The sequence below is a fragment of the Amborella trichopoda genome, chromosome 3 (genome assembly GCF_054954075.1).
Source record: "Amborella trichopoda isolate Santa Cruz 75 chromosome 3, AtrichopodaSantaCruz75HAP2 v2.0, whole genome shotgun sequence".
NCBI lineage: Eukaryota > Viridiplantae > Streptophyta > Magnoliopsida > Amborellales > Amborellaceae > Amborella > Amborella trichopoda.
In genome coordinates, this window is record NC_142338.1 from 2632531 (window position 1) to 2646682 (window position 14152).

A 14152-nucleotide genomic window follows, 5' to 3' on the forward strand; every position below is an offset into this window, starting at 1 on the left:
TAGTGAATATTGTTTAATTAATATTTTATAATTTCTTTTTTTTAAGGAGTTTTTAAAACTCTATCAAAATATTATCATCATCACAACCTTCTCTCAACTATTTGAGATCAGCTATACGGATTCTAACATGTCATTTTGTTTGATCAAGGGTTATACCATCATGAGCAGAAAACATAGATTCATGATTTATATAAAATTTTAGCTATAAAATTTTGGCAAAGTTTTGCATTCACTGCCTACTTAACACAACTCATATCCTTTATTGGAGCTTAGGACCAGTTAAGAAAAACTTTAATGTCTTCACCCTTCTTAGACTAAAACACTACCAAAATGCAAATCAGTTTTTTTTAAAATTTCATTTTTCTCTACTTTTTCCATCTTGTCTTTTAGAGTTGTTTTACTTTTCATTTTACTTTCACTATATTTTTTTCTATGTTTCACGCATTTCCTTCTTTTTTTTTTCGTTTTTTTAACATTTTTGGGGCCTTTTGGTCATGTGCAGGGACGTCCCTCGGGCGAGGTGAGCCTTGGCATGCTGAGCTCGAGTGTTATGAAATGTGGATAGTCACAAGGGATAACTTTCACCTGATAAAATCAGTTGGAATGGGAGATTGAAGGGATAACTCTTGAACTGATAAATCAATTGGAATGGGTAAGTGGAAATATTCAAATTGGAAATCAAAAGGACCATGGCAAATGCCTCTTATCTAACCATGGCCAATTTTAAAGAGGAGGAAACTCTTTGCAAATCTCTGGTAATTTCTTGACGATTTGGGTGTCATTTCGAACGTCTGTCAATACCTAAACGACTTGAAGGAAAATTGGGATAGGAATCTCCTTCATGCATCGTCAATTTAGGAACAAAATAAGATGAGCCCTTGATTGTGATGCTGTAGCCTCAATCCCTCAATGTTGGGGAAGATAAGTATTGAAGCCTTTTGGATGACTAACAGTCTAAAAAGGGCATCTACATAACAAGCCTCTTCTTTTGTTGATGATTTCAGTTCGAAAACAGAGGACTCAGATTTGGGCCTGGGAGATCTCAAGTTCCCTTCCTACCATTGAACTACCAAAACAAAAGATTGTTTTGAAGAACTTTTCCCCTTAATTTCGGCTATTTTATTGCTCAGACCAATGTACTGAGTTGGTCTGAGTCCAGCACAAGTTAAAAAAAAGTAAAATAAACACAAAAAATAATACATATAAATGAGGGCAGCATTTGTTGGTAAGGGGCTTCAACCCCCTCCATGATGGGAATCGTATATACTATACAAGAAGCCATTTGAGCATTTTTAACTTAGAATTGATATATTAATATGGGAAAACTTTACATAGAGCCGAGGCTCTAAACAATAAAATTCGAGCTTATCTCAAAAATTTTGCTAAAAGAGGTTGTTTTTATGCCCAAATATCTTCAAATTGAACATCTCGATATCAAGATTCATGGACACGAGAAAAAAATGGATTTCAAGTTATGGAAATAGTGTATTTTGTAACGCATTTTTGGACCGTCAATTTTCAAGATTTTCAAGTTTTTATAGATCTCTCTATCTACACTATTTTTTAAGCTTTAAAATTTATAAATAAATATGAAAATATATTTTAAGGGTATCAAAAAGATTTCCACTATTGAAACCATATTTCTCGACACAATTTGAAGGTAGGCTCTAATTTGATTATTTAGAGCCTAGGCTCTATACAAACCGCACCCTATTAATATATGGAAAAAGTTTATATAAGGTTGCAACCTTAAAATATAGAACTATGTATGCACCTCAAAACTCTGTTGAAAAAAGTTGTTTTAGTGTTAAAGGCCCTCTAATTGATCATCTCGACATCGAGATGTATGACTATGGCAATTCTTTTTTTTTTTTTTGAGTCCCCGAAATAGTGCATCTTACAATAAATTATCTAGACCGTCCATGTTCAATATTTTCACATGTCTATATGTACTTGATTTCAATCATTTTTGGAGTTTAAAATTTTATTATTAGATATGAAAACAGATTTTAAGATAATCCTAATAATATTTTACATCAAAATTACATGTTATGATAGAATTTGAAGGTGCGTCTTAATTAAATTGTTTAAAGTTGCAACCTTTTGGAAACCACACCCTTAATATATATAATCTATACAATAATAGGTATGCAACAGACTATGATGAAACTCGCCCCCATAGCGCAAGGCCTAGTAGACACTGGCTCGAATTGATTTAAATTAAAATTAAACAGAAAAAGTACACAATGAGACCATTTACTTTTGATACAAAGTGGTCACAATTAATCTTGACCATTAAAGTAATTATGACCTTGCCCCAAAGGTACATGCCACTATATACAATCCCATTTAAATATGAGTTTGTCTAGAGTTAACAATCCCTCAAAATACAAACGCTAATAGTAGAAAGAATTGTGATAAGTGTATTTATAAAAGAAACACTTACCTTTTGTTTTAAAAAATATTTTAAAATAGGGGTTGTACTTGATTCGAAATTTTGCACCTAAAATCAAAAGAACTTGAAAAAACAATTCAAAAAAGTTTTAGAAAGAGCCTAAAAAATGGATTTCTTTAGGAGAGAGAAAATTTAGTGAATACTGGCCGTCTAGATTTGATCTTGGCCTTAAAGAACTTAAAATCATTTTTTATGTTTTATTTTAAAATTATTCATCAACTGATGTTGAGAGGGAATACTAAGATATAAACAGAAAAAACAAATTATACTAAGTCATATAGGTTTTAATAGGACTTAATGGGTCCATTAACTAAGGACCGTCCATGAGACCAAATACGAATTATAGTCAGCGAGAGCATAGGACCCATTTAAGAAGTTACAAATCTATCTTGGTAGATGATGACATCCCAAGTTTTAGGTTCAAGGGGTATAATAAGTTAGATTTGTAGCAAGCTCTGAGCATCACAAGTACTATTGACTACATGGTGCAATGGATTTCAACCCATGTAGAGATTTTGACACTTCATCTTCCTAGATAATAATGGGGCTAAGAATTTTTTGGATCGGGTCCAATCCACCTAGATCCATCCGAAAAATACACATAAGACTTAGATTCGAATTCGATTGGATCCAGAATATTCATATTTAGATTTGGATCCAAAACTATACAAGATCTAGATATGATTTCAGATTCGGATCCAAATCAGCTCCAATTTTGTATATTATAAAATTAAAATATAAAAAAAAAGTTCATATAAGGATGCAACCTTAAAATGTAGAATTATAGATGCACCTCAAATATCCATCATAAAAAGGTCGTTTTAATGTTGAAAAACCCTCTCTAATTCATCATCTCGATATGGATATGTACAAATATGAAAAAAGAAAAGATTTTGGGTCCAAAAAAGAGTGCATCTTGCAATATATTATCTAGACTGTCCATTTTTAAGATTTTCATATGTTTATAAATCTACTTGATTTTAACCATTTTTGGAGTTGTAAAATTTTATATTTAGATATGAAAATAGATTTTCAGATAATCCTAAGAATTTTTTAGCTTCTATAAGGTTGCAACCTTAAACAATCCAATTAAGGCACACCTCCAAATTTTATCATAACATGTAATTTTGGTGTAAAAAATTCTTAGCCCTATTGGGAAATAGATTTTCATTTTTAATTATAAAATTTTAAACTCCAAAAATGGTCAAAATCAAGTAGATCTATAAACATATGAAAATCTCGAAAATGGACGGTCAAGATAATATGTTGCAATATGCACTATTTTTAGAACTTAAAATCCTTTTTTTTTTTTTTTTTTTTCATATTTCTGAATCTTGATGTGGAGATGATCGATTAGAGGGTTTTTCAACAACATTAAAACAATCTTTTCTGACGGATTTTTGAGGCGTATTTGTAATTCTACATTTAAGGTTGCAACCTTATATAAACTTTATATATACTTACTATATATATATATATATATATATATATATATATATATATATATATATATATATATATATATATATATATATATATATATATATATATATATATATATATATATATATATATATATATATATATATATATATATATATATATATATATATATATATATATATATATATATATATAAAACCAAGTCAGATCCGGATCCAATCCACTACCACTTGAATCCGACCTGAGTAACTATTCAGATCTAGATTTTGGATCTGGATCCAAATTTTGGGTTTCGTATCCGGATCGGGTGAATTCTCATCCACAATGGCAACTCACGAAGGCCCATTCCATGATGGCGTTCGAAACCAAGAGGTTGTTCCGAAGATTGTGCTGAACGAACATTTACTCCATCTCCTAAGCCCTCTGATCTGTCGTTTTCTTCGTTTATCGCATCCTCATGGGGCTCGACTGCCTGCGTGTAGACAACCTTCTCCTCCACTTTTTGAAATCTCCATTATCGGCCGAGATTCGTGTTGGATTGGGGTCCGTAAATGATAATGATCCTAAACAAGAGTGTCAAGTTGCATGACACCCTCTCTGGATTTACCTGTATAAATATGAAAATGAAGTCGCATCTTAAAGAAGTTGGGCACTTAAGAGCATTCATGGAAATCCGAATTTTGTGCGCATTGCCATAAATGCGAAAGGTCTTAGAGAGAACATAAAATCCTGAGAGGCTGGATGCATTCATATGTATGAACACAATTTGCATGTAAAAAGTCCTATTGTTTTGAAACAGGAGGGATATTTTTAATGTTGTAAATGTCATTTGAAAATAACTATAGAATTTATCAGTTTATTTAGGCATTTATTCAAACTTATGACAAAGTATGACTTAAGGGAAAATTTTGGTCCCACATTCCTTGATACAATTACAAGCTTCTCTATGGTTTTTGAAAAAAGAGTGAGTGGGTCATAAAATGCACGCGCACAAACTCACGCACACCTGTGCACGGTCGAGCTTATGAACCCATATAACATGCACACATGTGATTGGTTATTCATCTCAATTTCGGTTAGGCATTTTGATCTTAATTAGGCAGTTCTGTCCTCAGGCAAATTTGATGTGAATTGAATCTACGTCTTTGAAAAACTATTGTCAATACGATCCATATAATACGTCATGACAGCATGGTCATGAGGGTTATCACCATCCAATACGTCAATAGGTATTGGAGGAAGACTAGAACGTGTACTTCCTGTGGGATCTACTATCTCTCAAATATTGTTAAGGCCGGAATGGGGTTGGGGTGGTAGCACCACTTATGCTCCAGCAAAAGTATAGATTTCCATTCTTACCCAACGCACTAAAAAACCGTTAACGATATAAAAAAATGGGTAGGAGCTCGTCATCCCCATTGAATTACCCCAACAAAAATAAAAAATCGTTAAGGCGGCCAATGGGCTAGGCTAACTGTAAGCCTGAGGCTGACCTGAAACTATGTAATAGACGCCAGGGCATGAAAATCCTGTTTGGTGCCTGGGTAAAGCCAAAGTATTGTAGAGCCTGTTTTGGCCCAAATGTTTTTGTGCTAGGTCGGGCTTCATATGAATATGAAACCTTATATACTAAAAATACTTTAAAAAAGATTATATTTAAGAATTTTCAGGCCAGGCTAGTGGCGGGTCAATGCTAGCCTAGGCCTAGTTCCGAAACAATTCACATCATGCTACTTCATTGTCTTGAATTTTTCTTCTTTTTCCCTTCCACATCAAGTGCTTTTTTTTTCTTTATCTTTGTTATTACACAAAGCCAAGAAGAAAACGACCCATCCAAAAAAAATATTTTGAAGAATATGTGATACATTTTTTCAAATGAAATTAGGACACTGCACACTTCACTATTCATGGAGTATCTTAGCGAATCCCAATGTTGAAAAATCACATATCTTTTGATGTGTTTTTCCGGCAAAATCAAGTAGTTATTTAATGTCTACGATTTATATTTCGACTCGTCTTTTCAATCCATTAGGTCAACTAATTTTTTTTTGTGGTCCTTGGTCTCTCGATAAGTTGTTATCATGTGAAATTCGATATCTCTTAGAGATCTTCCCAATTTGAAATCTAGGTGGAAGTAAAGGCATTGGGCATTAGTTATTTCAAGAGATATCTTCCCAATTTGAATTTATGTGGAAGTAAATGAAGTGGGCATTAGTTATTTCCTGTAGGGAATTCAATGGTTTGACTTGTCCAATTTCTCCCACAAGTATTTATCAAGTGAAGACACTAAAAATATTTCCTGCTCATGCATAAGTATACTATTCATCTACTCTTTTGGGCGGAACTTATACTTGTAACATCTTTCGAATCCCAAAATTTGGGGATGCGATCTCTAGAACCAGCAACCTACTTCAAAGGAAACAGATAAAAAATAAAAAATAATTCTCACTCTCTATATGCCTTAACAAAAATGGCATCCCAAGATTGCAATAAAACCATCATATTGTAGGAGGGAATGATATATTAGATGTTCAAGAACTTATAATTCGGCATTTTAATCATCTACTTATAATTAGACAAGATTCCAAAATTTCAAAAAAAATAGAAGTCCAATTGGAATAAATGATAATTTTTTCATTCCTAGTTTAACTAGATATCTTTTCTACAAAAATAAGATCTCCAAGATACGTGAAAAATCCTATTACCGACAACCTCTTGTTTTATAAGATATCAACATGATCTCCCTCTGGTATTGTTCCCACCAAAATAGAAAATCAAATATACCTCAAATCACATCATGTAGAGGACCCTAAAATAATGGGCCAATTTGGAGGATACGAAAGCTATGAAAGGAACCCATTTTCAAGTAATAGAGAGAGATCACATTCTCAGCCTGCGAATTAAAGAACCCAATTTGGTGGCTCCTCTAATTTTGGGAGCAAACGTTTTAGTGAGAGAGGAGGAAAGCATTGTAGTGAGAGAGAAGGTGCACCTGGATCAGGATGGGCCTCAAGATCTTTCGAGCAAACGAATGAGAGAGAAACATCCTTATCTGATGTGGATTTTAATGATGCCTTTGGCCATCGAAGGCAGCTGAGAAGACCCTCATTTGGTAATAGCAGATCGAGAGACAAAAGAAGAGCAGAAAAGGAGATGCAGTTCTTAGCTCAAAACCAGGATCATGGATCAATCAGAAAATCTCAAACAAAACTTGAAGCTTAAAGCTCAGATCAAGCAAAGACAACCATAGATCTGAGCTCGAACACGAACTGTAGGGAGCACAGATCTTAAAAAAAAACTCAGATAGAAGTAAAATAAATCAAATCAGAGTGGCTAAGGGAAATCTAGCTCACGGATCAGACCTCCTCTGATACCAAGTTAAAATGTGAAAAACTGTATATTCGGGCCTTAAGCCCCCATGGATGCATATTATAGAAGCCACAACACTGAATTATTGAACCCCATAGCTGAATTACTAAATACTTAATGAAACGTGCATACAGTGCAGTCAAAGAAATCATATCATCAAAAATATTTGGTTGTGTACATTTCAACAGTTTTAAAAATTGATGTCGCCTACTCTGATTAGAGTTTTGTGATGGGTGATTTGGGTATGTGATTCTTGGAATCATGCGATATTCATTTTTTTTTCTTTTCTAATTTCTCAAAAGATATCTAATATTTGAACTATTTAGCACTTATTTTGATAAAATTTCAAAATCCATTTTGATGTGTGATTTGATGGGCTATTTGAAATTTAATAAAAACAAGAAAGATCATTTAAAATTAGATAAAAAATATACAAATGAAATATTTAATAGTTCAAATTATAAGTGTAATGTGATACATTTCTTTTTCATTATTATTTTCCCCTATTTTCAGCAACTTGGATAGTTGATTCATCTAATCTGGACTGGTATAACTGGTGGCCACTTGAGAGTGGGCGATTCGGTTTACTAAATGACACATCCATGTAATCGTAGGTACCCCATTCCTGAGTAAATTCTAGGATACAGAAGAATTCCATAACCACAAAAAACGCAGACTAGTCACCTTAACCCTTAGGACCACCCTAAAACCAAGATCCTGAAGCCCAAAACCTTATAGGTCCTCCTAAGATCCATTGTTTAGGTTTGAAATCAATGCCAAACTGCAGCAAAAGCCCCTAGCAGATTAAAAACCATCGGAATGCAACAAAGAATCTAGAAGAAACGGTCTAGGGAATCTTATTTGGCTTTTAGACATTGGCAACATGACCAGTAGTGCTAGCTCTGGTGGTTCTCATGCCAATGAGTAAGCTGTAGAAGTAGATGATGGGGGTCCTATTGCCAGAGCTGGGAGGAGCAACGCCACAAAATCATTGGTTCAAGTTACATGCCTGCAAGCTGGACGCCAATCCTCAGGAGGGGGTTGAAAGAAGCATAATTATCTCAACGACGTGGGTGTCAGCAACAGGCGTCTTGACCAACAATGGCACAAAATTATTGGACGTTAGGCCTTGGAATGTGGTTGAAAAAATCATGATTATCTCGGCGACGGGGTTGTCAATACCAAGCATCATGACCAACAATGCCATGAAATCAGTGACTCAAGTTACCAGCAGGCAAGCCAGACATCCAATGTTGCCATCATCATGGCTGACCATTTGCCACCCTTGACAACACTCCACTCCTCATAACTGTGGCAATCCATAATGGTGCCCCATCAACGTCTTCACTAATGACTCAGTTTTGAAACGATTAAAATGGCGCCAAGCTTGTGCATCGTAGATGGCAATGCCAGTGTGTCCACCAGCGTCGTTGGAAATGGATGACCTAGATTAGATCGCGACTTTGTGCTTTGTAGCACTCTTTTTTTTTTTTTTTTGTTTGATGGGGGGGGTGCTCTTGTTTATAGATGGAGGACCAAACCCCCCATTTTTAGGACCAATTCCAAACCTTTGGCTAAGACTCAGTTGGATAATTTCTGAACCTTTGGCTAATATTTTGCCAGACCGGAGTATCCATGTCCTGAGTCTCTTTGAAACCCTATACCCGATCCTCCTAGGCCCTAGTTCCAACCTCTCACCAAAATCGTCTTGGTATCTATCATCCTTGCATGGTAGGCTCAAAAAGGACGAGAAAAATTAGCACGTCAAAGTCCGATTCTGAACTGACACCAACTCTGGACGCCAAACCTGGAGGCTCAGAATGAGTTTAGGTCTCTTCTCTTCTTTTCATTTTATTTGTTGTCTATTTTCTAAAGGAAAAAAATACAATGAGACAGTTTACCTTTGATACAAAGTGATTACAATTAATCTTAATCTTTGGATGTGCAATTGGATTGCTGCATTCATTCCATTGACCATGCTTAAACTTCAAACGAAACTTTCTCAAACTTTGTGATATACCCAATCTATCAGATTTCATCGAATGGTTATAAGTAATTGTGATCTCCTTGTATCAAAGGTAAATGGTCTCATCGTATACAATCTCATTTCTAAATCCCTTTGCTAAAATTTCTCCCTCTTTTCTCAGAAAGTTCCCCTTCTCAAGCTGTTGCGAATTTTCAACTTTATCGTTTATCTAGCCGGCACTGTCGGTAATCTGAACAGGAACAAGCTTTGCAGCGGTCCCTTGTCTGGGTTGCAATTTGACGGGGCCCTTATCCCAATACATTTAAACAGGAAAATGAATCGGAGATCGTACCTTTTCAACCAAAAATTTTCATATAAACACATTGGACCAAAGATGGTCCTAGCCTTGAATATTTAGTTCCCAAAAGATACTCTACTACATTGGGAATATATTATCCATTTACTCCGTCGCGATAAACCCCACCTAGGATTAGTTTTACAACCCTAAATTTTTGGGACATAACCTCTTTAATACATAAATTAACCTCACTAAAAAGGATTTCCTTATTGCACCCTTTAAGCACTTGAAAAATACTGTCCCTGGATTGAATAGGAACTGTCCAATTTTATAGGGTGAGATCTAAGTATTAGAAAACTCAAATTATTATTATTATTATTTTGAGAGCAATTATGTAGTTTTTTGAGGTGGTTACCAAAATTTCACATTGAAAAAATCCTACCAAGTAGGGTCACATGACCGAGGGAGTAGAAGTAAACTATGCTCCCCGTGGGAGCATAGTATATATTTTACTCTCTCTTTCTTTTTTTCTCTCTCTCTCTGTAACACATGAGCACATCCGCATGCATATGGTCCGTGGACTAAAGTTGATGCATCTCTCTTGAAGGATATGCTATGTATCCTCTTATAAAAGAAATTTGATAACTTTTTTTTTTGACCAATGTTCAAAATTTTATTGATAAACTAAAAGGAAATTACATCAGGAGGTATAGAGAGAGAAACAAGCTCAACACTCCCTTTTGCCAAAGCATCAACCTCATTAGCCTCTCTATAAACATGAGAGAAAGTAACAGTCAAGGTTGTTGTAATATCCATAATTTGCAACCATAAAGATTGAAATTCCCACGAAATAGACTGCTCATTTTTACACCATCTAATAACATTTAAAGAATCGCTTGCAATTAAATAGGTTGTCCCCAAGTTATGGTCTATTAAAATGAGCAAACCTCTAAGAACAACACTCATCTCAGCAAAATTTGCAATAGCAACACCAATCGGTCCTGCATGGGATTTGCACAGTATTCCCATAGCAATCACGGATTACACCTCCCATACCCGCCGAACCTGGGTTACCCAGAGAGCTACCATCAAAATTAATCTTAAGGCAGCCTAAGGGTGAAGCTAACCACAAAGCCTTTGGTTGATGCCTCCTAATCCCAATAAAAAATAGATTGGAAAGATTAACCATCACATCTATTTTTGTAATGCCCTATCCCTCCTTGGTCATAGATATACAGAACCATGTCGATTGCTTAATTAAAAAAATCACTTTTTGTTGGGACAAAGTCACACCTTCAAAGGTTCTTCTATTCCTCTCCTTCCACACTTCCCACATCACCATACCTATGGCTATCTTCCAAATTGTTCTCCCAGTTTTGGGTAGAAAAGGAAGAACAAACTAAGTAATTATCCCAGAAATCCTCTGCGGTATAACCAAAGAAATCCCAACCAATTTGAAGAGCCAATGCCAAATCCCTAAAGTAAAAGGACAATGCATCAAGAGATGTGCAATCGATTCACCATCTTGTTTACAAAGTAAACAAATATTAGGCAAAATTTTTCCCCCCTTCATAAGATTGTCTATGGTTAAGATCTTATGTTGTGTCGCCAACCAAATAAAGATTTGTACTTTATGGAGGATAGGCCACTTCCAAATTTGAACAATCTCAAAGAAAGACCATCTATAATGGTTGTGGAAAAATAAATTATAACAAGATTTAACTGAAAAAAATCCATCACTCTTAATCTCCCAAATCAACTCATCAACCGCATCATGTGAGATATATACTTTGTCCAGCAATTCCAGCATAGTACACCATTAAGTAAAAACAACTTCATTTAGTCGTCTGCATCTAAAATTTATATTCCAAGAGAAACCATTTTCTCTTCTTTCCACAACATCTCCAATGAACACATTTGGTTCAGAAATCATACGAAAAAGGTCAGGGAATGCAACTTTAAGTGGGAATTCACCAATCCACTTATGATGCCAAAACATAACTTGCCTACCACTTCCAGCATTCCATCTGAAATAGCCAGAGATCATAGGCCTGCAGTTATAGATGGATTTCTAAGTAAAAGAAGTCTCATTCCCTCTACCTCCACGAATCCACAAACTATGAATGTCCAAGCCATACTTAGCAACGAGAATATTATACCAGAGCTGGTCCTTAGAAATAATACTCCGTCACCACCATTTGTATAAAAGAGCCTCATTAAACTTTCTAACATTCCGAATGCCCAGGCCTCCTTCGCATTTGGGAGTACAAACTTTGTCTCATCTAACCAAGTGGAATTTCTTGTAGACATCGTTTGAGTCCCAAAGGAAATCTCTCATCATTTTCTCGAGCTTTCTTCCTACCGAAGCCGGCATTTGGATCAGTGACATATGGTACACAAGGAGATTGGCTAAGCATGACCGCAGTAGTGTGCCCTCCCCCAAGTGATAGATACTTGTGCTTCCATAAGTCAAGTTTAATTTGCACCCTTTCAATAACCTTATCCCACACAACAATAGGAAACTTGCTATCAGAAATAGGCAAGCTAGAAAATGGGAAAACTTGCTATTTTACAGCCCACAACTCTTGCCAAATTCGCCGCTACATCGGCCCCACAATTAATGATTACCAAAGAAGATTTGTAGAAATCCACTTTGATATCCATAATCACTTCACAAATTTCAAAAAACCTAGTAATATTTTCCAGTTGATTTATCTTTGCATCACAAAACACTAGTGTATCATCCGCAAAGAAATTTGATAATTAAGGCATGAGGGAGTGGCCCCTCCCTAGATCTTCTTATTAAGTTGGCAAGTACTTTAAACCACGAACCAATCGCTTCAATCATGTGTATATCATTATTATTATTGTTGTTTCTTAGCTAGAAATCTACATAATGATTTCACTTGAAGATGTTTTGATTCCCAAATATCTTCAAATTGATCATCTCGACATCACGATGCATGGACATGAGAAAAAAATAGATTTCATTTTTTTGAAATAGTGTATTTTGTAATGCATTTTTTGACCGTCAATTTTTAAGATTTTCAAATTTTCATAGGTCGGTCAATTTACACTATTTTTTAAGCTTTAAACTTTATAAATAAAGATGAAAATATATTGTAAGGCCATCACAAAGATTTTCAATACTAAAACCACATTTCTCGACATTATTTGAAGGTAGGCTCTAACTTGATTGTTTAGAGCCTAGGCTCTATGCAAACCGCACCCTGTCGTATAATAGTAGTAGTATGGTCATTAAAACGTTTGCCATGCATAATATAATAGATTGGAAAAATGTAATCATCGTAACTATAAAATGGAATTCATAGAAATAAAGCTACTTTTGATATAAGGTGACAGATAATAGTTGTTCACACACATTTACACAGAGAGATAACAAGCTGAATAAAAAAGATGTAAAATTATTTCAATAATGTCTCTCAAAATAAGTCTGGAATACTATTACATCGATATAAAAACTATTAAAAGCAACTATAAATTATTTTTATAATTAAATGTGGTTCATTTTTTATGCTAACGAAAAATAACAGGAATCAGTTTTTTAGAGAAGTAAACTTAATTTGAGTGAAACACTTAAAATTTGGTTATGAGAGGTGTGGAAATTGGTCATAACTGCTCCAGAATGAATATTTTGATAAAATAAACTTTTTAAACTTTCGCATAGGGAGAGAGTGTGAAAGAGATGGACTCCATATACCTTTTATTGATACAAAATAATCTTCAATTGTACCTCATTATGATCTCTTTACAGAGAATAATGCAGCAGCAGTTCATTAAGAAAGGCCAACTAATGCTCGTTATTCTTCATCTTTAACAACAAATTCCTTTTCTGTTTTTACCTTTTTAGCAATCTAACCTGGACTTAGCAATATGGTTTGGAGAATGTTTCTTGAGACAGAGAGAGAAATAAATATGTGTGAATTTCTCAAGATATCTTTCTAATAATTTTATAAAGAGATAGGGGTTCCATTTTAAGAAGTGCAATATTTCATGCAATAAGCAAGCAATATTTAAGATGTACACCTACAGTGCATGCCTCTCCAAAAATTTTATATTTTAGAAAGTATATGGTATGATAATTCATACTTTCTTTTTCTATTTCTTTATTGAGGATACAAAAAGGGTAGCCTCCCTCTAAAATTTAGTATTTCTTTTGGCATTTTTCCTATGTCTCGAAACCAATTTTTTTTTAATGAAGTGTTTCTCTCTAGATATATTAATTGTCTATTAATAACAACCATAAAATTCTCTCTAAAAGTTTTCTATCTTCTAAAAATCTCTTACTCCCTAATTGTCTCTCTATATATCTCTCATCCACATCTCTCTCTAAAGAGGTTACATATCTCTCTTGCTCTATCTTGTGTTTTTGAGAAGATCTCTCTTCCTATATCTCTAAACCAATACTTTTACAAAGTCTCTCTCTAGAGATATTAATAGGAAACATTAAAAAAAACAGCCTTTTAATAGCAGCCATAAAATTTCCTATAAAAATCTCTTTCTCCTTAATTTTCTCTCTATATATCTCTCTCTCATCTCTCTTTCGTCCATGTCTCTCTCTTACTATCTCTCCCGCTAAAGATGATGTAATTTGTTCTAC